The sequence below is a fragment of the Leopardus geoffroyi genome, chromosome B2, assembly GCF_018350155.1.
Source record: "Leopardus geoffroyi isolate Oge1 chromosome B2, O.geoffroyi_Oge1_pat1.0, whole genome shotgun sequence".
Classification (NCBI taxonomy): domain Eukaryota; kingdom Metazoa; phylum Chordata; class Mammalia; order Carnivora; family Felidae; genus Leopardus; species Leopardus geoffroyi.
In genome coordinates, this window is record NC_059332.1 from 97,163,839 (window position 1) to 97,174,820 (window position 10,982).

The 10,982-nt window shown below is 47.6% G+C and overlaps 1 long non-coding RNA gene across 1 annotated transcript; it reads left to right on the forward strand.

Moving 5' to 3' along the window:
• The first annotated feature begins 2,071 nt into the window (after positions 1 to 2,071).
• On the forward strand, positions 2,072 to 9,563 carry LOC123608811. The gene is made up of 3 exons (XR_006717461.1): positions 2,072 to 2,558; positions 4,717 to 6,890; positions 8,953 to 9,563. It is a non-coding gene; the product is annotated as an uncharacterized LOC123608811 (long non-coding RNA).
• The last annotated feature ends 1,419 nt before the right edge of the window (positions 9,564 to 10,982 follow it).

The following is a 10,982-nucleotide window of genomic DNA, read 5'->3' on the forward strand; positions in this document are numbered from 1 at the left end:
CAGGCCAAACAGAACCCCAGCAGATGTTTGTGGTCTGTGTGCCAAATGGGAACCTGAAGGATGAACCAAACACCAGTCCCGCTGAGAGGTGGCACCAGGCCATCTGACATTAGAAACACAGAACGTCGGTCCATCCAGCAGGCTGGGTCCTCCAGGGAGCAGAAGGAGGGCTAGATAATTAGCTGGCACAGACCGTGCATTGGCCCATTGCTCTGCCTTCTGAAGAGCACACAGAAGGCTTTCACGGAGGCTCAGGGAGGTTGGGCAAGACCCTCCATGAGCCCACCACCCTGGCTGGCCATCCTGGCTCTGGCCTACAAGCCACAGCGCCATGTGGCACCCTTGACCATGGCGCCCGGCACAAGACCGAGCAGGAGGTTAAGGACCACTACCGTTGGAAGCTTGGAAGTGCCATGTGGCTCAATAGACATCCCTGCCCCCCACACCACACTGCAGGTCCAAATGAGGAGAGTGGACCGAGTGTGGATGTACGGATAGAAGATCTAAGCTTCTGTCTCAGCTCCACAGTTTACTGACGTGTGCTGTCGGCTGTATTGGTTTTTAATGTTTCTGAGGCTTGGTTTCTCCATCAGTCCCATGGGGATTATAATACCTGCTTTCAGGGTTACTTCCAGGATTCAGTGATAGCAGGTATGCTAGCTTACCTTTCCCGGCTCAGCTCTGTCTAGCAGGGGACCCCTGGCTGAATTCAGCCAATGGGAACTCGGGAGGAGGCATTTCTTTCCCCCTCTCTCTGCCTCGGGCAGCTTTCTTTCCTCTGTGACTCCAGTCCCCTCTAGAAAGCCCTTAGTATTGCAGCTCCCATAACAGCTTCCTCCCTTTGTTCCTTCAGCCTCAGGGTTACCTCACTGTCCCCCACCCAGCTATTCAGCTCACGGTCCCCAGTGCAGCCAGTCCCCTTCATTGAATCGCCTTGCGTGTAAATGTCTGAGGTGCTTTCTATTTTCCTGACAGGACCTTGGCTGATAGAGTGTGTGGATGTGCAGACATGTCGCAGGCCTGCACGCAAACAGACCCCCTGAGGATCTCATTGCACAAAGTCTACTCCCCTGGCCCTTCTCAGCCTAGGCATCAGAGGTGGGACTTTACCCATGAGGTCAGGTTCTTTCTGCCCACCTGTCAATCTGAAACAGTTTCTAGAGAGGTTCTTCAGCTTGGGGTGTTATACAGCCAGAAAAAAACTGGGGTATTTTTTTAATGTTTATTTTATTTTGACACTGTGAGCAAGGAGGGGCAGAAAGAGAGAGAGAGAGAGAGAGAGAGAAATCCCAAGGAGGCTCTGCACCAAGCAGAGCCCAGCATGGGGCTCGGTTTCACAAATGGCGGGATCAGGGGCGCCTGGGTGGCGCAGTCGGTTAAGCGTCCGACTTCAGCCAGGTCACGATCTCGCGGTCCGTGAGTTCGAGCCCCGCGTCGGGCTCTGGGCTGATGGCTCAGAGCCTGGAGCCTGTTTCCGATTCTGTGTCTCCCTCTCTCTCTGCCCCTCCCCCGTTCATGCTCTGTCTCTCTCTGTCCCCCCAAAAAATAAATAAACTTTGAAAAAAAAATTGAAAAAAACAAAAAACAAAAAAACAAACAAAAAAAAAACAAATGGCGGGATCATTACCTGAGCTGAAATCAAGTGCCAGATGCTCAACTGACTGAGCCACCCAGGCGCCCCTGTCATATATTAATTTAAACTGTATGCTGTAATAAAAAGTATCCAGTGGCCTTCTGGTATGTCTTCCATTTACTCTCTGCTAAGGAACATGTCGGTGATGGGATCCGGTCTGTCTAGGCTCTTCTAGGTTTGCTGACCTTTTTCTGTGTCTCCCACTGTTTCACTTCAGCTAGTGTTTTCTCGTTTCCCAGCCTTGTCCTCCATTTCAGTGAGCGAGTGAGTGTTGAGTCGTGTCATCGTACTACTGCAAAGGGCTGTCTCTGTCGAGCTGCCCGCTCTGTCCCTCCCCACGTTTTGCTCTGCCCTCAGTGCTGTTTCTCTCTGTCTGCCTTCTATCTTCTGGCTCTGCTGTGCTGTGGGGATAGAGAAGGTTGCACTCCACTCCTTTTGGCAGGAAGAGTAACTTCCTCATTGAGGTCAGGATTGAAAATGAATTTCCCCATTGGGCAGAAAGAAGGAGGCCCACACTTCCTGTGTAGTGTTATTAATTGGCTGCCCCTCCCCTGCCTGTGGCTGTTCTGGATCAGGACTGTGGTGCTTAACCATTTCCTGCCCCAAACTGGGGAGGCTACGGAGGCACTGTGTGAGCGATAAAGTACTTTCTAGTTAATTATTAGATTTTGTGGACCATCACTCATTGGGTATTGAGCTACCTCAGCTGGCCCTGCCTCTGCCACGGGGGAGACCTCAGGGTCCAAGAATCGTCCCCTGGGAGCAGTAAAGCCAAGTCCAGAAGGAGAGGGACAGGGGCGGTGGAAGATATGACAGCAGTGTCCTTGCCTGAGGAGCATACTTAGTGCATCTTTCTCACTCCCATCCCCACAGACAGAATTACAGTATCTCATCTCAGATGGGCCTCGAAAGACATTCTTTACAGGTAAGGCCTCTCTCTTCTCCTTTGCCTAAAATTCATGTCATTCTCATCGAAAGTATAGTAACCTGATGACATGGGAACATTTAAAACCAATCTGTGACTTCACAAATGACATTGACACTGAAGTGTGGAGTTGGGAGTCCTTAGGTTGGTATGTTTGCACATCCCAAACTTCCTGGATTGCATTCCTGTAACTTTGGAGTCCTCTCTTGCTCACAGAGTCATAGATCATAACAGTTTAGAGCTGGAACGGACTTTACCGTTCATGTTGTTCAACGCACCCACTTACGCACTTACGCACATGGGGGGACTGAGAAAGGCTGAGTGGCTTGGCAGGTAGCTAGTGACTGGCAGTACCCAGATGAGAACCTGGGTCTTCGTGAACTCTCAATCCAGTGCTCCTTCTATCGGCCACCACAGCAATTAAAACCAACTACTGGTTTTGCAGCCTTGATGGGTGTGAATTGTGTTCCACAGAAGCAAAGCCCAGAGAAGATTAATGGTGCACTGGTAAATATTTAACTAAGGGCTCTCTGGGGGAAAAAATGCACACACACACACACACACACACACACACACACATTTAATATACATTTTTGCTGCTATGAAGGATGAGCAGCACACAATTTACAAATAATAAGGTATGCATTCTTTGTTATAAAAGGGATTCTCACAGAATGCTTTTGTTGATTTTTGTTGAATTCTTGTACCTGTACCTGGTTTCAATTGCTGAACGACTATTCGGTGATATTTCCCTGTATGGTAACATATGAGACAAAAGTAAGACCATAGAGACATAGGTTGGAAATTTGCTCATTCAATGACACAAGCGACTTCTTTTCTAGACCAAATTCTACTTTTCGAATACTAGAACAATATTTCCTCAAATTTTTGCGCTATCCACAATGTAACAGCCGTAGATATGACATGTTTTTAAGTTAAATTCTCATTATTAACATTTTCCATCACTTTCTTAAGTCCAGACAATTAACACAATCGTAAACCAAGCCCTGATTTCTAGCATACGCTGATTTCTGTGGTGTAAATATTTTCACCACAATCGATTGCAAGCTAACAATGTGACACCATTGAACTTGGAGTTGGCAAGACCCAGGCAGTGCCACCTCATTATGCAATATTTCCACTGTTTGGATATAACAGGTATGAATAACCTCAGGAGCACAGATAACAGTATAATGTGGTAAAATAATTGGGAAGTGATGAGTTTGGAGCATCTTTTAATTTTGTGTTTAGCATTTCTCATTTAATTGTAATGCATGTAATTTTTTTTTTCAATGTTTATTTATTTTTGGGACAGAGAGAGACAGAGCATGAATGGGGGAGGGGCAGAGAGAGAGGGAGACACAGAATCAGAAACAGGCTCCAGGCTCTGAGCCATCAGCCCAGAGCCCGACGCGGGGCTCGAACTCACGGACCGCGAGATCATGACCTGGCTGAAGTCGGACGCTTAACCGACTGTGCCACCCAGGCGCCCCTGTAATGCATGTAATTTAGTATCTAATAATGTCTGTATTTAACAAAATATTCCTGAAAATGGAGAATTGGCTCTCGTGAGCTGACAGGACGAGGCCCCAGCACATACCAGCAGAAGACGGGTAGAATGGTCCTGCACTTCTCAATGTCTGCCCAAGGCCACTGGGCGGAGGCCATGGACAATGGCCATCTGGGTAAGAAGGTCTGGGCAGAACTCAGGCTGAGGGATTCAGGGCAGATTTAAGAACATGGATTAGATCCCATGTAGTAACTCAAGGTGTTTTCTTGGTACATCTTTCTAAAAGCTCCTGGAAGTAAACAGTTTTCAATATTAAGGAAATTTAAATATTAAAGAAATTGAAAGGAAAAAGGGGGGGGGAGGGGAAAGAGAAATAGGAAGGAAAACAAGGACTATTTTTTTTAATGTCCTTTATTGAGAAAGTGATTTGTTAACACAAAATCCCAGGCTCGCTTTTCTGGACACCCCCAGCCCTGCCCACATGTGCTCTGTGGACAGTACCGGCCCCACCCGTGGGCACTCCTTCGGTGAGGACCTGACCTCTTACTGCTTTGGAAGGAGAGGATGAGATTACCAGAGCTTTGGATCCATTTTTGGATCAAATGAAAACGGCAGGCTAATCCTTAGTGTGCTGCTCTCCTCTTACAGATGCTGGCCTCACTGTCGGGGCGGGGCTTCAGGTCTCTAACCACCCCAGCCCCAGGACAGCAGTGGAAAGTCACACGCAGCTCGGGATGCCCGCAGAGCCCCTCCTGACCTCAGTCACCTGGTGAACCCATCTCTCCAGATCACTCTGGCGTCCCTTTCTCCGTGGAGCCTTCAGGGATGATGTCCCCAGGCAGTTTCCCACTCTCTCCTCCTTTCTGCCACAGCATTTGTTGTCACTCACTATGTCTTTTTGTTCACTTGTCCTTGTTCCCAAAAAGACCGTGGGCTCTTTGAGCGTCTTCTCTGGTCCGTGCGGAGTGCACAATGGTATCTCGATAGATCTTAGACGCTAGATCACCTTGTTCAGTCATTCTCAAACATCTATGCATGAGAATGACCCGAAGAAGGGGTTCAAATGCAGATTCTCAGACCCCAGCTGAGCCATTGTGAAACCTGGGTCTTTAATTAAAGATCAGGCAATTGTGACGCACATATGTTCACAACCCACCCTTTAAGAAATACAGATTTGTTCAAACTTCCCATTTTGCAGGTGGAGAAACAGAGGGCTGGGGATGCAGTCCTGATTCAAGACCCTTAGCTACTTAGCGCAGTGGGACAGCATGGTACTTTGAACTAGAACTATCTTAAATTCTCATGAAGTGAAGTAAGCGAACGTTAAAAATACCGCGAGCTAAAATAATTGCGTACCACACCTTAAAACAGTGACAAGACTCTCCATGGCCAGATGCCTCTGCCGCGGTCCACGATGAGATGATGGTACCTTTCTTCCTGTTACTGGCAGGGTCTCCTTAGAATTTGAAGTGTTTTCTTGCTGACGCCAGAACAATGACTTCTGCCTCTAAAGTGTCATTTGCCTCAATGGCTGCCCAAAGAGGCCATCTGGCACCAAGCTCTAGTGCCCGCGGGTGCGCCCTGCCCACCTTCGGAGGCTGTCAGTTTGCCGCTGCAGGCACAGGGCCCCGAAGAAGAGCCGGTGGTCAGATGTCTGGCTCACGCCTATTTTTATGGGCGAACCCTTATTTCATCTGCCCGTTGTTTGGTGAGTGCCATGCGTGCTGGTTACCACCTTGGACAGCAGGTGCCACCTAGAGGGCCCTGTGACTGCTTCCGTGGTTTCACAGTGGCAAGCTGGGTGGCCTCGGGGCCCCAGGGAAGCTCTGCAGCCACCCGCTAAGGGTTACACCAGCCCCCACGCGGGCCTGGCACTTCGGCTTTAGAGGAGACAGTCGCCAGGGGAGCCCAGGAAGGATAGAAGAAGGCTATCTGGCTGGTTCCTAGCTTCCAGCTTCCTCGCTTGGTGGGACTCCGAGAGGAAATGAGCAGGAACTCTGTTCCTCGGCCACAAGGTGTCAGCAGTGGGCTGGCCAGGTGCGAGCTCTGCGCGCAGCCCCAGGAGGAAAGCGCCGGCACGCACACAAGGTGCTGCCGGTCGCCTTTGAAACTCCTTATTTGGAGGAAGCGCCTTTCTCAGGAACAGCACATTAAGGTACCAAAAGACCCGCCTTTCGGTCTTGCCCGTGGACTAACCACATGCCTCCATCTGCCCTCAGAAGAGCGAAGCCGCCGCTGCAGGGCCTTGACTGGAAGAGGTCCCACAGGTGGGGGTTGGGGGTAACGCCGCAGGAAGCGGTGACGTGCAGAACAGAATGGGGGCACAAAAGAGAGTAGGACATGGACATGAGTTCTGGCTTGTTTACTTGCTCGCTGTGAATTTGGAGTCTGGGTTTGCTTCCCCATTTCTAAAATGCCATATTCCCCTTTTTCAAATGGCAACAGTCACAGGATCGTTGTGCGGATCAAGTGAGATGAAATGATTTGCAAACCATGAGGTTCCACATAAGCACGGGTGCCGTGGTTGGGGTTCATCTTTCCACCCGAGTTGTGTCACAGGGCTTCCTCCAGACTGGAGGAACAGAGCCCAAAGCAGGGGAAGGGGCCAGCTCTTCTCCATGTGGGTCACTGGAGTCCCCTGCGTGAGCCCCGGCCATAAACTCCTGATCTGGCCTGATAGAGTCATCTTCCAGCAAGATTCTTCCTGGATGCCTTTCCATGGCTTGTTTCCAAGCAGAAAGCTGGCAACGGCTGCTCACTCTTCCTTCTTCACTGAGCCTTCTTTTCCATATTGGAAGAAGATGAAATGCACATTTCAGAATGTAAGTTTTTCCTGTAGGACACTATCCCCAATGGTGGAGTGATGGAGAAAAATATTAGATGAAGTCAGGGGATAACTGAGTAACATGCTGATTTATAAACTCATGGAATGAAATGAAGGCGTTTTTTCCACTGGTGGGGTTATTTATTATGTCCTAGCTGGCCAGCTCCCAGGGTTGAAAAGGCTTTGGTTCCTGAGTAGTAGAAATAGCAGGAACCAATTTTCTCCACTGCTCCTCTTTCAAAAACACAGAACTCAGCTGATGCTGAAATACATCCAGTCATAGGCAAAACTCAGGATTCTCCTGCTCAACACCTCGTTGGGGTGAATGGGACTGATGCCCAGATCCCATCACTCTGGGATGATGGCAGAGAGGTGAGGCTGTCGCCTCAGGTCACTGTGCTGTGGACCCTTTCCTGGGGCCCATCCCCTGGTGGAAACCAACTACCCTGAAACCATCCCACAAAAAACCCGATGGGATTTTGATTGTAATTTTACTAAGTTATATATCAATTTATGGAAAAGCGGCACCTTTATGGCATAGAGTTTTTCCTTCCATGAACATGGTGCTTCTTTCCATTTATTCCATTTCTCCTTTATATCTTTCAAGAAAAAAAATTTGTTTCTTTGTAAAGGAAAATTTGTTTCTTTGTAAAAATTTGTTTCTTTGCACATCTTATGTTAGATTCATTCCTAGATAAGTTACAGCTTTTTATTACTTTTGTGATGGTACCTTTAAAAATATCTACTTTTTCTTTTTTTTTTTACCTTTAAATTTACATCCAAGTTAGTTAGCATATAGTGCATGCCAGTACATAGAAAAACAATGTGTGTGTGTGTGTGTGTGTGTGTGTGGATAGCAATTGACTGAAGCCTTATTAGTTCTGTACTTTGTCATTTGCTTTGGATTTTCTGTGTAAAATAGTCATATCAAATAATGCCAGTATTAGTTTTTCCTTTTCGATCCTGATATGTTTTATTTCTTTTTGTTTTCGTACAGTGCTGACTAGCATTTGAGGTCATCCTGCAAACAGTGATTTGTTTAGGATTTGGGGGTATAGGTTCATAAGTGAGATTACTTGCAATTTTCCTTTCAGTCATAGTTCTCTGCCCCTAAAATACAAGGACTTGCTCTTAAGATGCCAGGAGTACATTTTATTTATCACAAGGGAAGGTTGGGGCACCTGGGTGGCTCAGTGGTTGAGCAACCGACTTCGGCTCAGGTCATGATCTCACAATTCATGAGTTTGAGCCCCGCATTGGGCTCTGTGCTGACAGCTCAGAGCCTGGAGCCTGCTTCAGATTCTGTGTCTCCCTCTCTGTCTCTGCCTCTCCCCCACTCACACTCTGTCTGTCTCTCAAAAATGAATAAACATTAAAAAAAATTTTTTTATCACTAGGGAAGGTTAAAAACATGAAGGTTATTGTCTTTAGGAAAAAGGGAGATGGATAAGAACAGAGAAGCAAGGGGAAGGAATGGTAACTGTGCTGGGGAGAAGGGGGAGTTTGGGCTAATTCAAAGTGAGCCCCCAGCCCAACAAACAGCTACAAGAACTTTTCTCCTTTTACTGTTGAGGTCTTCCCCACACATCACTTAGAAAGGGGGACAAGAGGGGCATACTTCATGGGGAGATGCCTCTGTACTGCTTAAGAGACTTGGTTGCAGAGGAAGAGCTCTGTATCCTACATGCATGGGGGCAGTCCCTCAGTTTTGTTTCCTCAGTCTTCCTCCCTCCCTCAGATGAGAGCACACTTTCTTCCGTTAGACGATTGCTCCTCCATGCTTATGTCATCAGTTTCGATGAGGCCACCAGTCTGTATATGCTGCCTTGTGCCCTGCTTGGGCGTGTGGCCCAAGCCTGGCCTGCTCTCTGGCCTTAATGATCAGTACATATGGTGGACAGGAGGCTCAAGATGGTCTCATCGGAGTCATTCATGAGATGAAATGTGCTGATAGTGTTAGTGACTCTCCCTTTCCTTCCTCTTGGATGCTGAGCTGGCAGGAGGTAATTCTGGAACCGCCTCCTGTCATTTCCCTTTCTTCTCTCCTCCCCGCTGGACAGAGTTTCTTGAAGGAAGAATGAGATCAACATAAAGACAGAAGCCGAGATGGAAAACTGAGAAACGTCCCTGCTGATGGACTCTGAGTCCCTGGTTCCACCCCTGTGTCCTCCAGTTAAATAAGCTGAATGTGATCCCCCCTTTTGGCTTAAGCTAGCTTTGAGTTGCACCCCCGGACTCACTCGTGGTGAAATCTGCTGAATGAGCTCAGGGGCGGGGATAGTGAGCTGCCTCTGTGCTCTCCGTACAAATCCCTCTTGGCAATCATGCAACTTGTGACATTTGCTAGTGATGATTCAAACAAGCTGCCATCATTTACTGGTGGGTAGGAGGGGGATGGAGCCCCCTGATAGAGACACTAGAGTGGTTGCTCCAAAGAATCCCCAGGGTCCTGTGCCACGACAGTGGTGAACACATCAGCACACGTGCCCAGTGCTATGTACACTCAGGTATCCTTTTGGTCATTGCTTGTGTTTAGAAATAGGTGATACCTTGAAGGGGGCCCTCCCTTCAGGTAGGCCATTTTTGCCAAGAATTATTTTTTTAAATTTTTTAAACATTTATTTATTTTTGAGAGAGAGAGAGAGACAGAGAATGAGCAGGGGAGGGGCAGAGAGCGAGGGAGACACAGAATGGCAAGCAGGCTCCGGGCTCTGAGCTGTCAGCACAGAGCCCGAAGTTGGGCTGGAACCCACAAACCATGAGATCATGACCCGAGCCGAAGTCGAAAGCTTAACTGACTGAGTCACCCAGACACCCCAAGGATTATTTAATAAAGGAGTAGGCTGAGGGATCCACTTTCCAATGAGGGAAAGCCTTGTCTGTCACGTAATACCCCTGCCCCCACCCCCACCTTGAGCCCAGGCATGCTGGTGTGCAGCAGGATTTGATGTCCAATTGTACATGCTGTGTGAAGAAGACTGGCGTGAGGTAACGAAGGCCAATGTTCAACCTACAAGATGGTGATTTCCGTTCATTTTTACTTGTGATGCGCAATGTGGTTTTAAAGTTCCAAAGAACGAGGTTTCTTGAAAATATCTTATTTTTTTCCTGATAACCAAACATAGAAGCAGCACTAAAAACTGCAACAAAAATCAAGCAAATAAAGATAATTTAAAATCTCATCACCCACAGGTCGGCATCATGTGCATTTTGGGGTGTATCTCTCCCCGACTTGTTTCTTCTACCCAAGAGCAAGCTTAGAAGCTGAATCCCGATCAGAATTGAGGTCTCTTAGTGCCTTGTAGGAATACTTGTTTTTATTTTTCATGACACATTAGAAAATGATAGTACAAAAATCCATGAACCTAAGGCCCACATATAACAGAAGTTAGCATTTTGTATTTACTTCAGATACTTTTGTTTTAATAAATACAATGTTGTGGGCGCCTGGGTGGCGCAGTCGGTTAAGCATCCGACTTCAGCCAGGTCACGATCTCGCGGTCCGTGAGTTCGAGCCCCGCGTCGGGCTCTGGGCTGATGGCTCAGAGCCTGGAGCCTGTTTCCGATTCTGTGTCTCCCTCTCTCTCTGCCCCTCCCCCGTTCATGCTCTGTCTCTCTCTGTCCCAAAAATAAATAAACGTTGGAAAAAAAATTAAAAAAAATAATAAATACAATGTTGTAAAATTTTTTTTTTTATTTAAAAAAATTTTTTTTTCAACGTTTATTTATTTTTGGGACAGAGAGAGACAGAGCATGAACGGGGGAGGGGCAGAGAGAGAGGGAGACACAGAATCGGAAACAGGCTCCAGGCTCTGAGCCATCAGCCCAGAGCCTGACGCGGGGCTCGAACTCACGGACCGCGAGATCGTGACCTGGCTGAAGTCGGACGCTTAACCGACTGCGCCACCCAGGCGCCCCATAATGTTGTAAAATTTTGACAACCCTCCCCTAATCCTTTTCCTCTCCCCTAGAGATACCAATTTCCTGAAGTTGAGAGTTTCTTTTCCCTGTGTTTTATACTGCTGTAATGTATGTTTGCATACTTAAATTATAATAAGATATCATTTTGTGGGTTTTTTAAAAGACTTAT